General features: G+C 36.4%; 1 protein-coding gene across 2 annotated transcripts in view; it reads left to right on the plus strand.

The window, feature by feature from the left end:
* Positions 1-13,874, plus strand: part of LOC126183825 (protein lap1) — a 180,142-nt gene that overhangs the window by 18,375 nt on the left and 147,893 nt on the right. Inside the window, exon 2 of one of the 2 annotated variants that reach the window (XM_049926079.1) lies at positions 10,503-10,566. The exons of the other annotated variant lie outside the window; for it this stretch is intronic. The gene's annotated coding sequence lies outside the window, so the exon portion shown is untranslated. The remainder of the gene's footprint in view (positions 1-10,502; positions 10,567-13,874) is intronic. 2 annotated transcript variants of the gene reach the window in all.

Genomic DNA, 13,874 nt, shown 5'->3' on the forward strand with positions numbered 1-13,874 from the left:
CAACTTATTCGAAGAACTGGTATTGAAAACTTCACAAAAAGCAAAACTCACCGTACTAACTCTTGTGAAAAAACCTTTTACCCAGAGAACCAAACATCACTAATCTATTATTAAAAACCTAACTTGACAAAGATAGCTGGAACAAACTTAGTGTTACCCACCAATCTATTTTACTCTTTATTAAGTTGCAAAACAGTCCACAAACTCATAAAAGGGCTCCATTAACAGCAATGTCTGTATACAACCAAAACACAATCATGCACATAAATTAAACACAAGTGCCATACTCCTTACGAGGGGGGGGGGGGGAGGCAGTGTACTTACCAACCAAAGTTAGACGACACAAAATCAGGTCTGGCACAAAATGCTAACAGGCATCGACCAGCATGCACCCAAAGAATTATGCACCCAATAAAATAAATAGCAGAAACCATTATAATTCAACAAAACAATATCACAAATTATCAGCCTAGAGTTCTCAAAACAGAAATTCCTCCAAATAGGTCACCAAACATTGTCATGGTGACAATGCCACATATATTTGTCTCTGGTCCAAAATACAACTACTTTGGTTTACTTCATAAATCCACAAAAACCTGGCTCTTGACATACTTGGTCAGCAGACTTTGTTGTTGTTGGCATATCAGCATACATTGTGCAGTGCAACCACCTACTAGTGAATTTGCTTGTCACATCTGTAACTGGTGACAAGTGCAAAACAAAAAATAAATACTAGTTTTTATGTGTGCTGATTCCGCAACTGTCGAGTCCACTACTGCTTTCGGCCTTCATATTAGGCCTGTTCCTAGTGGTGATTTGAAAAATTATGCTGTAAAGAAACAAGATATAGTGATAAAAAGTACAAGCCAAATGGAGGTAGTTCATCATTACTCAACTTTGTGAGATATCTCATGGTATCATGGAGCATGTAACATTTTAAATCAATCTGTCTTGTTCTTTTATTATTTGGAAGTTGTTTCTTTACAGAATATTTTTCAGGACCATCTGAAAATGGCTGAATATAAGACCGAAATCAGTAGTGGCCTCAGTATAACTCTCTGATGTTAGCATTGTTATGCATTACACAGAATACTGCAGAATATTGAAGCAAGTAATCCAAAAATCTAAGCAGCTCTATTATGAGAAAAAGATAATTACATCAGTCTACAAAGTAAAAACTATATGGGATATAGTGAAGATAGACACAGATGGGGCCAAAAGGAAGAAGAACAAATAGATCTGAAAAGAAATGAGACATTGGTAACAAGTGCATGTAGTGCTGCAAACCTCTTCAACAAGTACTTTGTTTCTGTTACTACAGCTTGGGGTTATCAGATTCGATAAAGATTGCAGTGGAGTACCTGAGACCAGTATTTACAAATAAGATCAGTAAAATGGAAATTACACTCATGTCTCCCAAAGAAGTAGCATCCATCATAAAATCCAAGTATTCTAGTGGTTATGATAACATATCAATGAAGTTATTCAAAGAGTGCCAATGCGAGTTAACCCGTCTTAAGTTATTAGTGGAACATTTCCAGACTTCCTAAAATATGCTGATTTTAAGCTTCTTCACAAGAAGGGGATAAAGAGATGCCGTCGAACTATCGACCGATTCCACTTTTGCTGACTTTTTCCAAAATATTTGAAAAAGTTGTGTTTAAGTGGATCCTTAAGCATCTGAGTGCAACTAATATATTGTCCAAGTCACAGTTTGGGATCCTTAAGGGTCCCAGTATAGAGAAAGCTATTTTTACATACAGCAAGAATGTACTTAATTTATTAGATTAAAAATTTGAGGCTACTGGCATTTTCTATGACCTGTCAAAAGCCTTTGACTGTGTGAATCACAGCAATCTCTTAAGTAAATTAAAATATTATGGTGTCACTGGCCATGCTGCCAAGTGGTTCAAGTCTTGCCTAACAGGAAATGCTTGTGCAGTAAGCAACCAGTCTTCATTTGATTGGGAATTACGAGGTGCATTCAAGTTCTAAGGCCTCCGATTTTTTTTCTCCAGACTGGAAAGAGATAGAAACATGCGCGTTGTTTTAAAATGAGACCGCGTTCATTGTCAATACATCCAGAGATGGCGGCACCGTACGGCAGATGGAATTTTACCGCCAGCGGCGAGAATGAGAACTGTTTTAAATACTTAAAATGGTGACTTTTTCTTACTTTAACAGCATGCAATTATTCGTTTTCTGAATGTGCGTGGTGTGAAACCAATTGAAATTCATCGACAGTTGAAGGAGACATGTGGTGACGGAGTTATGGATGTGTCGAAAGTGCGTTCGTGGGTGCGACAGTTTAATGAAGGCAGAACATCATGTGACAACAAACCGAAACAACCTCGGGCTCGCACAAGCCGGTCCGACGACATGATCGAGAAAGTGGAGAGAATTGTTTTGGGGGATCGCCGAATGACTGTTGAACAGATCGCCTCCAGAGTTGGCATTTCTGTGGGTTCTGTGCACACAATCCTGCATGACAACCTGAAAATGCGAAAAGTGTCATCCAGGTGGGTGCCACGAATGCTGACAGATGACCACATGGCTCCCCATGTGGCATGTTGCCAAGCAATGTTGACGCGCAACGACAGCATGCATGGGACTTTCTTTTCGTTGGTTGTGACAATGGATGAGACGTGGATGCCATTTTTCAATCCAGAAACAAAGCGCCAGTCAGTTCAATGGAAGCACACAGATTCACCGCCAACAAAAAAATTTCGGGTAACCGCCAGTGCTGAAAAAATGATGGTGTCTATGTTCTGGGACAGCGAGGGCGTAATCCTTACCCATTGCGTTCCAAAGGGCACTACGGTAACAGGCGCATCATACGAAAATATTTTGAAGAACAAATTCCTTCCTGCACTGCAACAAAAACGTCCGGGAAGGGCTGCGCGTGTGCTGTTTCACCAAGACAACGCACCCGCACAACGAGCTAATGTTACGCAACAGTTTCTTCGTGATAACAACTTTGAAGTGATTCCTTGTGCTCCCTACTCACCTGACCTGGATCCTAGTGACTTTTGGCTTTTTCCAACAATGAAAGACACTCTCCGTGGCCGCACATTCACCAGCCGTGCTGCTATTGCCTCAGCGATTTTCCAGTGGTCAAAACAGACTCCTAAAGAAGCCTTCGCCGCTGCCATGGAATCATGGCATCAACGTTGTGAAAAATGTGTACATCTGCAGGGCGATTACGTCGACGATTTCGGGTGAGTAGTTAATTAGAAAAAAAAAATCGGAGGCCTTAGAACTTGAATGCACCTCGTACATGTGGTGTTCCTCAAGATTCCATGTTGAGCCCATTGTGTATTCTCGTGTACATTAATGACCTCTCATCCGTTACATTGCTGGATGTTAAGTTTATTTTGTTTGCAAATAATACAAACATTGCAGTAAGAGGCAAGTCAAGTACAGATTGAGAAATGGCTGCTAATCAAATTTTCACTGACATTAATAAATGGTTTAAAGCTAATTCAGTCTCATTAAACTTTAAAAAGGCCCACTATATGCAGTTCAGAACGTGTAAGAGATTTCCTTCCAACATGTGTATAACATATGAAGACATACAGATTGAAGAGGTTGACAGTGTTAAATTTCTGGGATTAGAACTCGATAATAAGTTGAGTTGGGAACGGCATACCACAGAATTGCTGAAGCGCCTAAACAAGTCTGTATTTGCAGTGATAATGATGTCAGATGTTGCAGATATAAATATAAAAAAGCTTGCATATTTTGCTTACTTTCATTCTATTATGTCATAACAAGATCATATTCTGGGGTAAATCGTCAAACTGAGCAAAAGTTTTTAGTGTGCAAAAGTGTGTAATAAGACTCATTTGTGGTGTAACTTCAAGAGCATCGTGTAGAAACCTGTTCAAGGACCGTTGTATTCTAACCACTGCTTTTCAATATATTTATTCCTTAATCAGATTTGCTGTAAATAATGTATCTCTGTTTCCAACCAATAGCTCAGTACACAGTACCAATACTATGAATTAGAACAATCTACATAAAGACCTAAAATCACTTACCTTGGTCCAAAACTGTGTCCAGTATTCATGAACACACATTTTCAGTAAATTACCAGCAACCATTAAAAACTTGGTTTCAGATAAAGCACAGTTTAAACAGAGTTTGAAAGACCTTTTGATAGGCAACTCATTCTACTCTATACATGATCTTAACAGGGACTGTTAGACCAGCTTCAGTAAAAATCTCGGATTTCAGTTTTGATAACATTTAGCCACAGCAATCAAGATTAGGTACTTAGTGTACAATGAATAGTGCATGACTATGTTTCATTCTGACAATGTATTAATTCTGTAAATATTAGCAGTTCCAACTTACTGTAATGTACTAACCTGTATTGACAATCTCCTGACATATGATCAGGGTAGTGAGTATTATATTCAATAATTTTTTTTTTTTTTATACATTATACTTTATGACTTGTTCCATGCCCACGAGAATCATCTCACATTTTTGGATCTATGAATGAAAACCAAATATAATCTAATGTCAGTAGCAATTGGAGCAGATATTTGTTAATAAAAATTAAGTATCCAGCCATTATTAAGATGGCAACCTAACAATTCCAAAGCCAGAAACAAGTCTGTAGCCAATAACTATAGACACTACACTTATTCACTGACAAAACTCCAGAGACACAGTTTTAGTTACAAAACAGACAAATAATATATGATCACATAAAATCGACTTTTAAAACATCAACATTCGTCAGTAGAGAGTGCAACTACACATCACAAAATGCCCTCTTTAGATATAACGCATTTGAAATATATTGCCTAACTGTGTCATCACATAACACAACACAGTTACATCACATGTCAAAACCATGACTGTTACATGTTTCAGTTGATCCTGTGTGTATTATAGCAAATTTTGTTCATAATTGACAGCATGTCTAGAAAACATGAGCTGTAAAATAAACAAACAAACACGGCCTGCATCACACTGTGATCCAGATGGTCTTTGCTTATTTATTAAAATTTTGTTCAGTTTCAGGGCTGATGAATTATTTTTAACGGATACTGTCTGATTCTTTCTTATTTCTGGGTATTTTAAGAAAGTAATGTAATTCAGCTTAGACAGCAATGTAATTCAGGGTTGTTATTCACCTGTGTACTAATATGATACATAGTCGATCACACTTTGGATTTCCAAAGGACTACTCTTCCAGTTCAGCAATTTATGCATTTATTGGACACACAATAAAATCTTTAAGTAATAAAAGATCACTCATTGGTATCTTCTGTGGGTTACTGATGGCAGTCATAATACTCCATTATAGAAGGTTTTTTTTATGGAATACACAGTTCAGCACATGCCTGTTTATATTTTTATTTAAGAATCACAATGTATAAAGTTACCCTAGGCTGTTAAAGTACTACAAAAAATGATGTCCTGTGATTTGCGTTACAGTGGGAGTCCCACAGGGTTTGACCACTGGACCGCTACTGTTCTTGCTTTATGTTAATGCTCTGACATTTTATTTGAATCAGAAGGCATTAGTAGTTCTCCTTGCATATGATTATTTTGAAGCCAAGCATAGAAGCATCAATGGAGAAAATAGTAAATGATGTTCTTGTGAATATTACAGACTGGTTTTGCATAAATGAGGTGGATTTAAAAACTCTTCCAATTTTATACTGTCGAAAAAAAAAAAAAAATCCTATCTCCTTTTAATCTAGTATACCAACAAGATATAATAAACAATGTGGAATGTTCAAATTTCTGAGGTGTTCATACTAATGAAAAATTATAGGCCTGCAGGAAAAACATTCAGGAGACCTGCTAAGACATAAGTTTGGCTGCTTTTGCCGTAACAATAGTTAGCAACTTTGAGGATATGAAAATCAGTAAGTTAACATATTTTGTGTATTTCCATTCACTGATGTCTTCTGGGATAATATTGTGGCTATCTCCTCCCTTAGGCAAAAAGGATTCATTGCACAACAGGAAGTAATTAGAATTACATTTGGAGCTTGCTCATATGCATCTTGCAGGCATCTCTTTCAGCATCTGGGAGTATTGATCATATCCTCATTTTACGTTTATTCACTTATGAAATTTATCAACAATTGGCCTACATCTGAGTTTGAGCATAACAGAGATATTGATAAGTGAGTCACTGGAAGGAAAAAAGATATGCATTACCATTTAATGAAACTATCTTTTGTGCAGAATGGGGTGAAATATGCAGCTATAAAAGTCTGACAATTTCTGTAAGCCAGTACAAGTGTTTTCAAATGTAGGTTAAAGATGTTTCTCCTTGGCATCTCGTATATCACATAGCTTCTTCATAAAGGGTGTTTTACAATTATTATTACAGATTTCTGTGCATTGTGGAAGAGGCATAGTAGCTATAGTTTTGATAAGAAACCCATGCCCTGAAATGTAAGATTGTTGCATCACTTTCAAATTTCTCACTTCGCACTATGCACACAGTGGTGACCATGAGCTCTTACCTCTGTGCCCTACAGGAGCTGCTCCACTTGGTGACCCTAGTGTTAATTGCATGAGGTGTATCTGTGCCACATGCTTTAATACACAAGGTCCACAAAAGCTGGTGGGCACCTGTGGAACTCCACAGCCAACCCACCTAGTTGTGAATGTACCAGTGTCTTGCTGCTGTTATTTTAGTCATACGAAAATAGTATGTGATGGACTGAGCTGATCCAGAAAATGTTTGCAATACATATGCGTTGGGCAGCTCTACCATACCTTGGAGTGGAAGATATAAAAGTGATCCAATTTTCAAACTTATTTTGTATCCAAACTGCACGTTTCCAGATGTGGGTTGTTCTACATCACAACATTTATCATGAATATGAGCTAGAGAACAAGTAACTATCAGTGGTGCAGCATTTCACTTTGATGAAAATTTACGAGAAATAAAAGTGCTTTACACCATGTACTGGACAAGGCGGAAACATATGTAATTAGCACACCTACAGTGGTTACACAGAAGCTGGGTAGCTGTTATGTGTAATCACTTGCTGGTATTTTCATGTGCTCAGCAGTCTCCTTCGAGCCTCTGTGTTGCTCCCCATCTGCCAAAATCAAGTTTGCAAATAGTGCGCTACTGGTTTTCATCTGTGGCTGGTACTTATTAGGCTTGCACTCCAACAGTTTCTTTCAGATTTGAATAACATTTTTTCATTGGAGAATATCTTTTTATATGGAACAAGAAATTTGGTGAAGTGAAACTTGGGCTTAGAGGATGGGTAAGCAGCCTGGTGCAGTATCCTGGATCAGGTTCTGCTTGCATGTCTTGGATAGTTTTAGACACCTTTCACAAATGAGTGAATATCTAATTTACCTCCATCTGTATGAAGTAAGAAGGCATTGCTGTCTATTAAGAGTAGAATGGACCAAGGACAAAATGTGTGGCAAACAAGAAGACATTTCTTGCCTTTCATGAAAAGGTGGATCACATAGCTATGCTGCTGGAGTTACCTAGGGTACTTTTCTGTTTTAGTTAGTTAGTTTGATCCCTTAATAATTTTTGCAAAAAGTGCTGTGATGTAGTGCTAACTAATTAAACAAAAAATGAAGTTACAATTTAAAACAAAATTATATATTTATATGGCTACATGCTGGTCATTTACAGAATAGTATTAGAGTACTTATTTTTGTCTATAGATAGAACTGGCAAACCATAAGAGATTTTCTATGCCTGCACATTACTTGTGAATGTGACCGGCCACGTATAGGCCTACATGATATGTTTCTGTTTGTGGGTGTGCAGGCCATTTTGAGGGTACTGGCTTAAATTTAATAAAAATGAACATATGGCCTATAGTTTTTGTTACTACTCACATTTCAAGTGAAAAACAGAGTTAAAAGCAAAGTAAAATTTTTTTTCTGCTATACTACACATGACATTGGCATTTAGTTAAATATTTATGGCATAAAAATAGCTTCCAAAATACGTGGATTCAGATTATGCACAAAGATTTTTGTGGCTGCTTGTTCAACCTCTTTCTGGTCCACTGGCACATTTAGGTGTAAATAATAAAGGGAATGTTTAGTGTCAATTAAAAGGTTGTGCCAGATCAAGGCTTGCACCTTTATTTCCTTGTAATTGTGAGTGATTGCGTGGACCATTTATACTATCTGAGCACACCATCATGCTTGACTTGTAGTGTGAAGTGGTGACTTGCCTAGTTTGTGTCAGATTGTAACACAAAATTAGTGACATCGCTTTTGGCACCTGAATTGATTTTGACCTTGGGCGTATTTAAGGGTATTGGTATAAAAATTGGTTTAATTGTAACTGACAGTATGTGATAACTTCTATTAGTGCATAAATAGTTGGCCTAGTTATCCAGCAATTGATCTAAAAGATTTAATGCAACAGCAAAGTTTGCAAATATTAATGAAAGTGCATCATATTGCAGGGTGGGTTATAGATGGGTAGGCCTACTGATGGAATTGTGCAGCTGTGTTATAATGTTGGTGTGGACACACAACAGTGCAGTCATTAGTGCACCTTCATAAATAAATGAAAGCTAAATTTGCAACAAAAAGAACACCAATAAAATAAATCACTGGTGATATTTGCAAAAGGCAAAAGAATGTTAGATGTATAAGGTACTGGTATAAAATATGAGAAAAGCATGAAAATCATATAATTTATCATTGATTGATTAGAATCATTTTAGGAACTCCATTTTCCTTTGTAGTAATTTAGAGGTGAGTTGTAAGTTCATACAAATATTATTTTTAGTTGTGTATCACAATTTTGTAGGTATGTGTCTTGCCAAGATATTGGCCACCTTTTTATCAGCGAATGCAGTGCATCATGTCAAAATGTAATGTACTGAAATTTGTACACTGGATGCATTGCATATTGCGAGTTCTCTATTCACAGGAGATAGGAGTGTGTTGGGCGGGGGGGGGGGGGGGGGGGGGGGCAACATATGCTCTGGAGGCATATAAGGGCTTACTACTTCCAACTGTTATACCAGAATTAGATGTGACTTCACTAACTGCTGTTTGATGTTTCTCACATTTTATCACTTCTTCTTCAACTCACTTATTAACCTCAAAGTTAAACATGACTGTGCAACAGTGACTTTCTGTATCACCAGATCTAAGACTACGAAGATTAGTTTAGATAAATATTCACACTGTCACCTTCCAGCGTAACACAGATGTCCGGCTACACTGCAGATCAGTCAGTCACAACAACCAATATTCCAAAAACTAATACAGATGTTGTCAGTGTTCTGTTGTCCTTCCATTTCTGCACATTATGTCACTCGCCACAGTATCATTACTTTATGAGACAAAGGTGGCATCTAATATCAGTAAGTTTAGCTGACCTCAATTGTTGGGAGGTATGCTAAAATTTATGTGTAATTTGATGCTTATGAGCACATTCTTTATCATTTGATGAGAGCTGATGTGGCTTTATTGCATCAGTTCCAAATATTGTTGCTTTTGCTGCTTCATTAGTTCCCCTTTGTACATGAAATGCATTTCTTTAGGCATAATTTCAGTCTCATGAAACCCCGTTTATTGTACTGACAAAGCTGGTACAAGCTGGGCAGAATTTTTCTGCAAATCGTTCTGTAAGAAATATCATAGTTCTATGTGGGGAAAACAAAGGCGATGCCTGTATCTTGGTAGTTAAACGGATTATAGAAACACACTGGTTATTAGTTTGAGTCCCTTGTTGACTATTCATCAGTATGAAAATAGCTCATTCCAATGTTAAATGTATTAAAAGTACATGCACCAAATTATGGTTCGTAGTGGATGCAGTTGATTTCTTATCATTTTCCACTAAAATGTGCAGTTCTGGTGATGATGGTTGGACTGAGTGTTGATAGCCTGTGGAACAGGTTAGTTATTAAATTAGTCCCCTGTTTTGTAGAAACATGTGAACTTTCATTACAGTTTATATGAAGGACCATTGATAGTCTCCTTTATATTTGTTGCCAAGGAATTTGATTGATTTTACCAACAAAAATTGTTTCATTGCTCAGTCACTTGGTTTTAAAAATATTTTTGTCCTTCACTTAGGAGCAAAGTTTCTGTTACTGTCCTTAAGTATCTTATCTCATATGGCAAAAAGAAATCACCTTTGTAACAAGTATCTGTGCAACAGTGCTCTGCACCAATCTTTCATAGCCATGACATTGTAAGTGCATGTATACAATTTCTTCCTCATCAATTACACATCACTACAACTGTAATTGCATCTATCTTTATAGCTGTCTTGTTATGGTCTTGCATTTTGTACTGTTTGTGTATCTTGGTGATATATGTACTTAACAAAAATTAAGAACCATTAAGGATTTATATATTGTTTGATGTTCTTATTTTGTTGTATAATTGTTTGAAAATATTGCTTTATTCATATTCTGTAAATGTGAAAATCACTTGGTGATAACAGCCATGCTGTTTCTCAAACCAGAAATGGGCAATTAGTACTTCACTTGAAACATTTATTTGTTATGTAGATCACACCATATGGCTGCCCAATTGACCCAGAGGGCCAACAGGAAGATGTGGCGAGTAATGTGTGTAAGTGCCTGATGCCCAAATGTCAAAAAAGGAGGTGTTTCCTTCATTTGTTGCACCTACATTTATTCTGTTTTAATGCTGTTATTCATCCTGTTAGCTACATCCAGGTGGCAAGCAGCATGCTGGACTTTTTATATTATCCTGTTAACAGCTGGGTACTGGTTTTTGCACATTAGACATTTTTATGTGGAACAATATATATTAAAAATTTCTATATGCTTGTAATGGGTGATCTGCTCCTTGCACAGTCTTTTAGAAGTTCTTTCTCTCACTCTTTCCACCTAATTTTGTAGGTATGCATGAAGTATAATATTTTTAATATGACTAGCATGTGGTTTTCCCTTATTAACTCAATGGTGTTTACTGTTTGCTATGAAATTGTGACTATTAGATCACAGTTGTTATGGTGCATCAACTTCTTATTGTGCGGTTTCGAAGTATCCCATATTATTTCTTTATAGGAATCAAAGGAAAACTGTTGCAGGAGACTGTACAAAAGTAAAAAACGAATAGAGTACACTTTAAAAGTTTTCTTGGTAATGTGTGGTTACATAATACATAAAAAGAGTGTAGTACTGACTTCAGAATATGCAAAAATTGAAATTCAGAAAGTGGAGACATCAATCCTCCTATCGATAAGTGGGCACAGATTATGGTGACCAAGTGGTAACATCGCATGGAGATGTTACAGTGGCAACTCACGGGATTTTTGTTTAGGAGAAGCTAATTTAAGTTGCAATCTCTCCACATGATTTACATTTTCTGTTGTTTCCATAAACCATTTCAGCAGATACCAGAATTTTTCCTTCATAAGAACCATATCCATTTTTTTCACATGTAATGAGTCTGTGTACCTTTTCTTCTGATTATAATGGTGATGAAACATGATCTGTGTAAATAAAAACAAAATAAAGAAAGGTGTAATAATGATGCACCACTCACACAAACAGGAAGGATGGAACAAACACTGAAATGGGAGAGAGATATAAGCATGTGGCTGTAAATGAAAAACTGGTAAATATGACATGAGAATTGGAAGGAGGTATTACAGATTTTTCGTGCTGCCACCAAAGCTAATACAGAAAGAGTGCTAGCTGAGTTTTTACAGACAGAGGAAGGAATTGGCCTTATCCTTTTTTTAAGGAGCCATAAGTTCATTAGCTTGTATACTGAAGACCACTATGAAGAAAATACTTTCCATATACTGGAGCCAGTATACCCATTTTTTGTGCCTCCTGCTAAGCATCTATGAAAGTAAATATAGCAAACATTAAAATATTTCATGGAATTTAATTTGAAAATGTCTTATTGATATATTCAGTATGCATATTGCATATTTGTTACAAATTACATATTGTTTCTCAAAAACCACCTGTTCATTAATGGCTAATTGTTTTCTACTGCACAGTGTACTGTGTAATCAGTGTTTTTTTTTTAAAAAAAAAAAAAAAGGTGACTGTGTAAAAAACACCAGTTTCCTGAAGTCTTTCAGATCGTACTGATTTGGAATTGGGGATCCAAAAATAAAGTTTACAGATAGTACAGCACTCTTTGCTGTTATTCTTTCACTTTTCATAGGCTGAGCTTGGAAAGAATGACTTCTATCACTTTATGTTCCCCACAGTTAATTTAATATTTTCCTTGTAAGCTCAGTGTGAATCTTCTGTGGAGATGTAATACTTCTTTATTTCCATCACTAACAGCCAGTTATTGTAATTTTGGAAATAATTGTTTCAATTTTTTAAAAAAGTATGAAGCACTTCAAACTTCTGAAATGAGTGGTACAAATGAGTAATTGTATTTCCTATACTTTTTTTACATTCAGTGTTAATCATCCAACTTGACAGATCCACTTATTTCAGCAAGTTTGAGGCTAAATTATGCAGATTTTTTAAAATACATTTTTCATGTACAAATGAATTCACAGCATCCTGTTAGTGGTTTGACACTGAACACTGACGTCACTTCCTGCGTAGTAAATATGACTTTTTTTTTTTTTTTCGTTGGTGGGCCAAATTGATGTTTAGCAGAAGATTCATGCCTATTGGAGACAGTTGAAGCATATCACAGCCTCTGAAAGAATGTTTCATATATCCTTCTAATGCCTCAATTTGTAAGAACTTGGCAAAGAATATTGTATTTTGAGGTAGATCTGTTTTTTGCAGTGAGTGACTCCCTCCCCTTCTTTTCCCTCAATTTCATTCTGTCTGCATTGGTGAGGGTAGATTTCTGTGTTTTCTGTACTGTATGTGTACAGATGTTGCCTCTCAGTGACATTTCTGTCATCTTTATAATACTGAAGCATACATCATTGTGTTTAGTGAGTTTATAACAATTAAATTTGAACAACTGATGGTCAGACAGTATTTTGTCACCACTCAATATTGTTTAAAATTGAACAGTGTCTTTTAGAAAAATTAAATGTGTGTACATAAACTTTATCAATACAGTTATAAGTATATTCTAGTGTGCACCCTTATCAATACTCCCCTGTCTAATTACCCAGCACTCCTTTGGTTTTCCATTCATGGAGTATTATGCATGGTACTTAACATTGTATTGTCGTTAATGCTTGTCTGGTTGGAAATTGGTGTGTGTTTACGGTTGTCCTCAATTCTGGACGAAACAAAAGTTTGTTGGGCAATTCCAGGGTGTATAGTAGTACAAGGATGTTTGTTATTTCTTGTTTAGGTAATAATGTGTTGTTGAGTGCCAAAATTAATTTCAGGTTGTTACCAGTTCTACCCCCTGTCCCCACACAGTGCCGTCTGATGCTATTAATGGCAATGGACAAAGATGGTAATCATTTTCCCACTGACTGCAACAATTCTACAAATGCTACAACATTGTAATAGAAACTTAGGTCCTGGTTCCTATAATATTGTGAAGTTCTATGCAGGGCTGCTTGTTGAAGAGTATGTACTCACATTTAAAGGTGATATATGCTGCTGCTGTATTAGTCCCCATTTTATGACATTTTTAATGACACTCACTTTCTGCTCTAATTATTGTTCTGCAGTAATCCAAGAATTTTTGAGCAATAGTGGATTCAAATGACAACCTGATCCATGTCCTTTTTCATGACCATGTTGAAACAGTAAGATGAACTGCTGGCATTGTAATGGACAGTAGTGGTGCTGAGTGTTGATGTCCATGTTTTATTATTTTTCAGGCAGACAGTGACTATCCCCACTGGATGTTCTTTTTGATGTTACACAGAGTGAAGTTTTTCCCATAGTTTATAATATATATCAGACATTGACAGGAAAGTCATGTATGGTGTGGATGATGTCCAATAGAAAATAAGT

Source organism: Schistocerca cancellata, chromosome 4 (genome assembly GCF_023864275.1).
Source record: "Schistocerca cancellata isolate TAMUIC-IGC-003103 chromosome 4, iqSchCanc2.1, whole genome shotgun sequence".
NCBI classification, from domain to species: domain Eukaryota; kingdom Metazoa; phylum Arthropoda; class Insecta; order Orthoptera; family Acrididae; genus Schistocerca; species Schistocerca cancellata.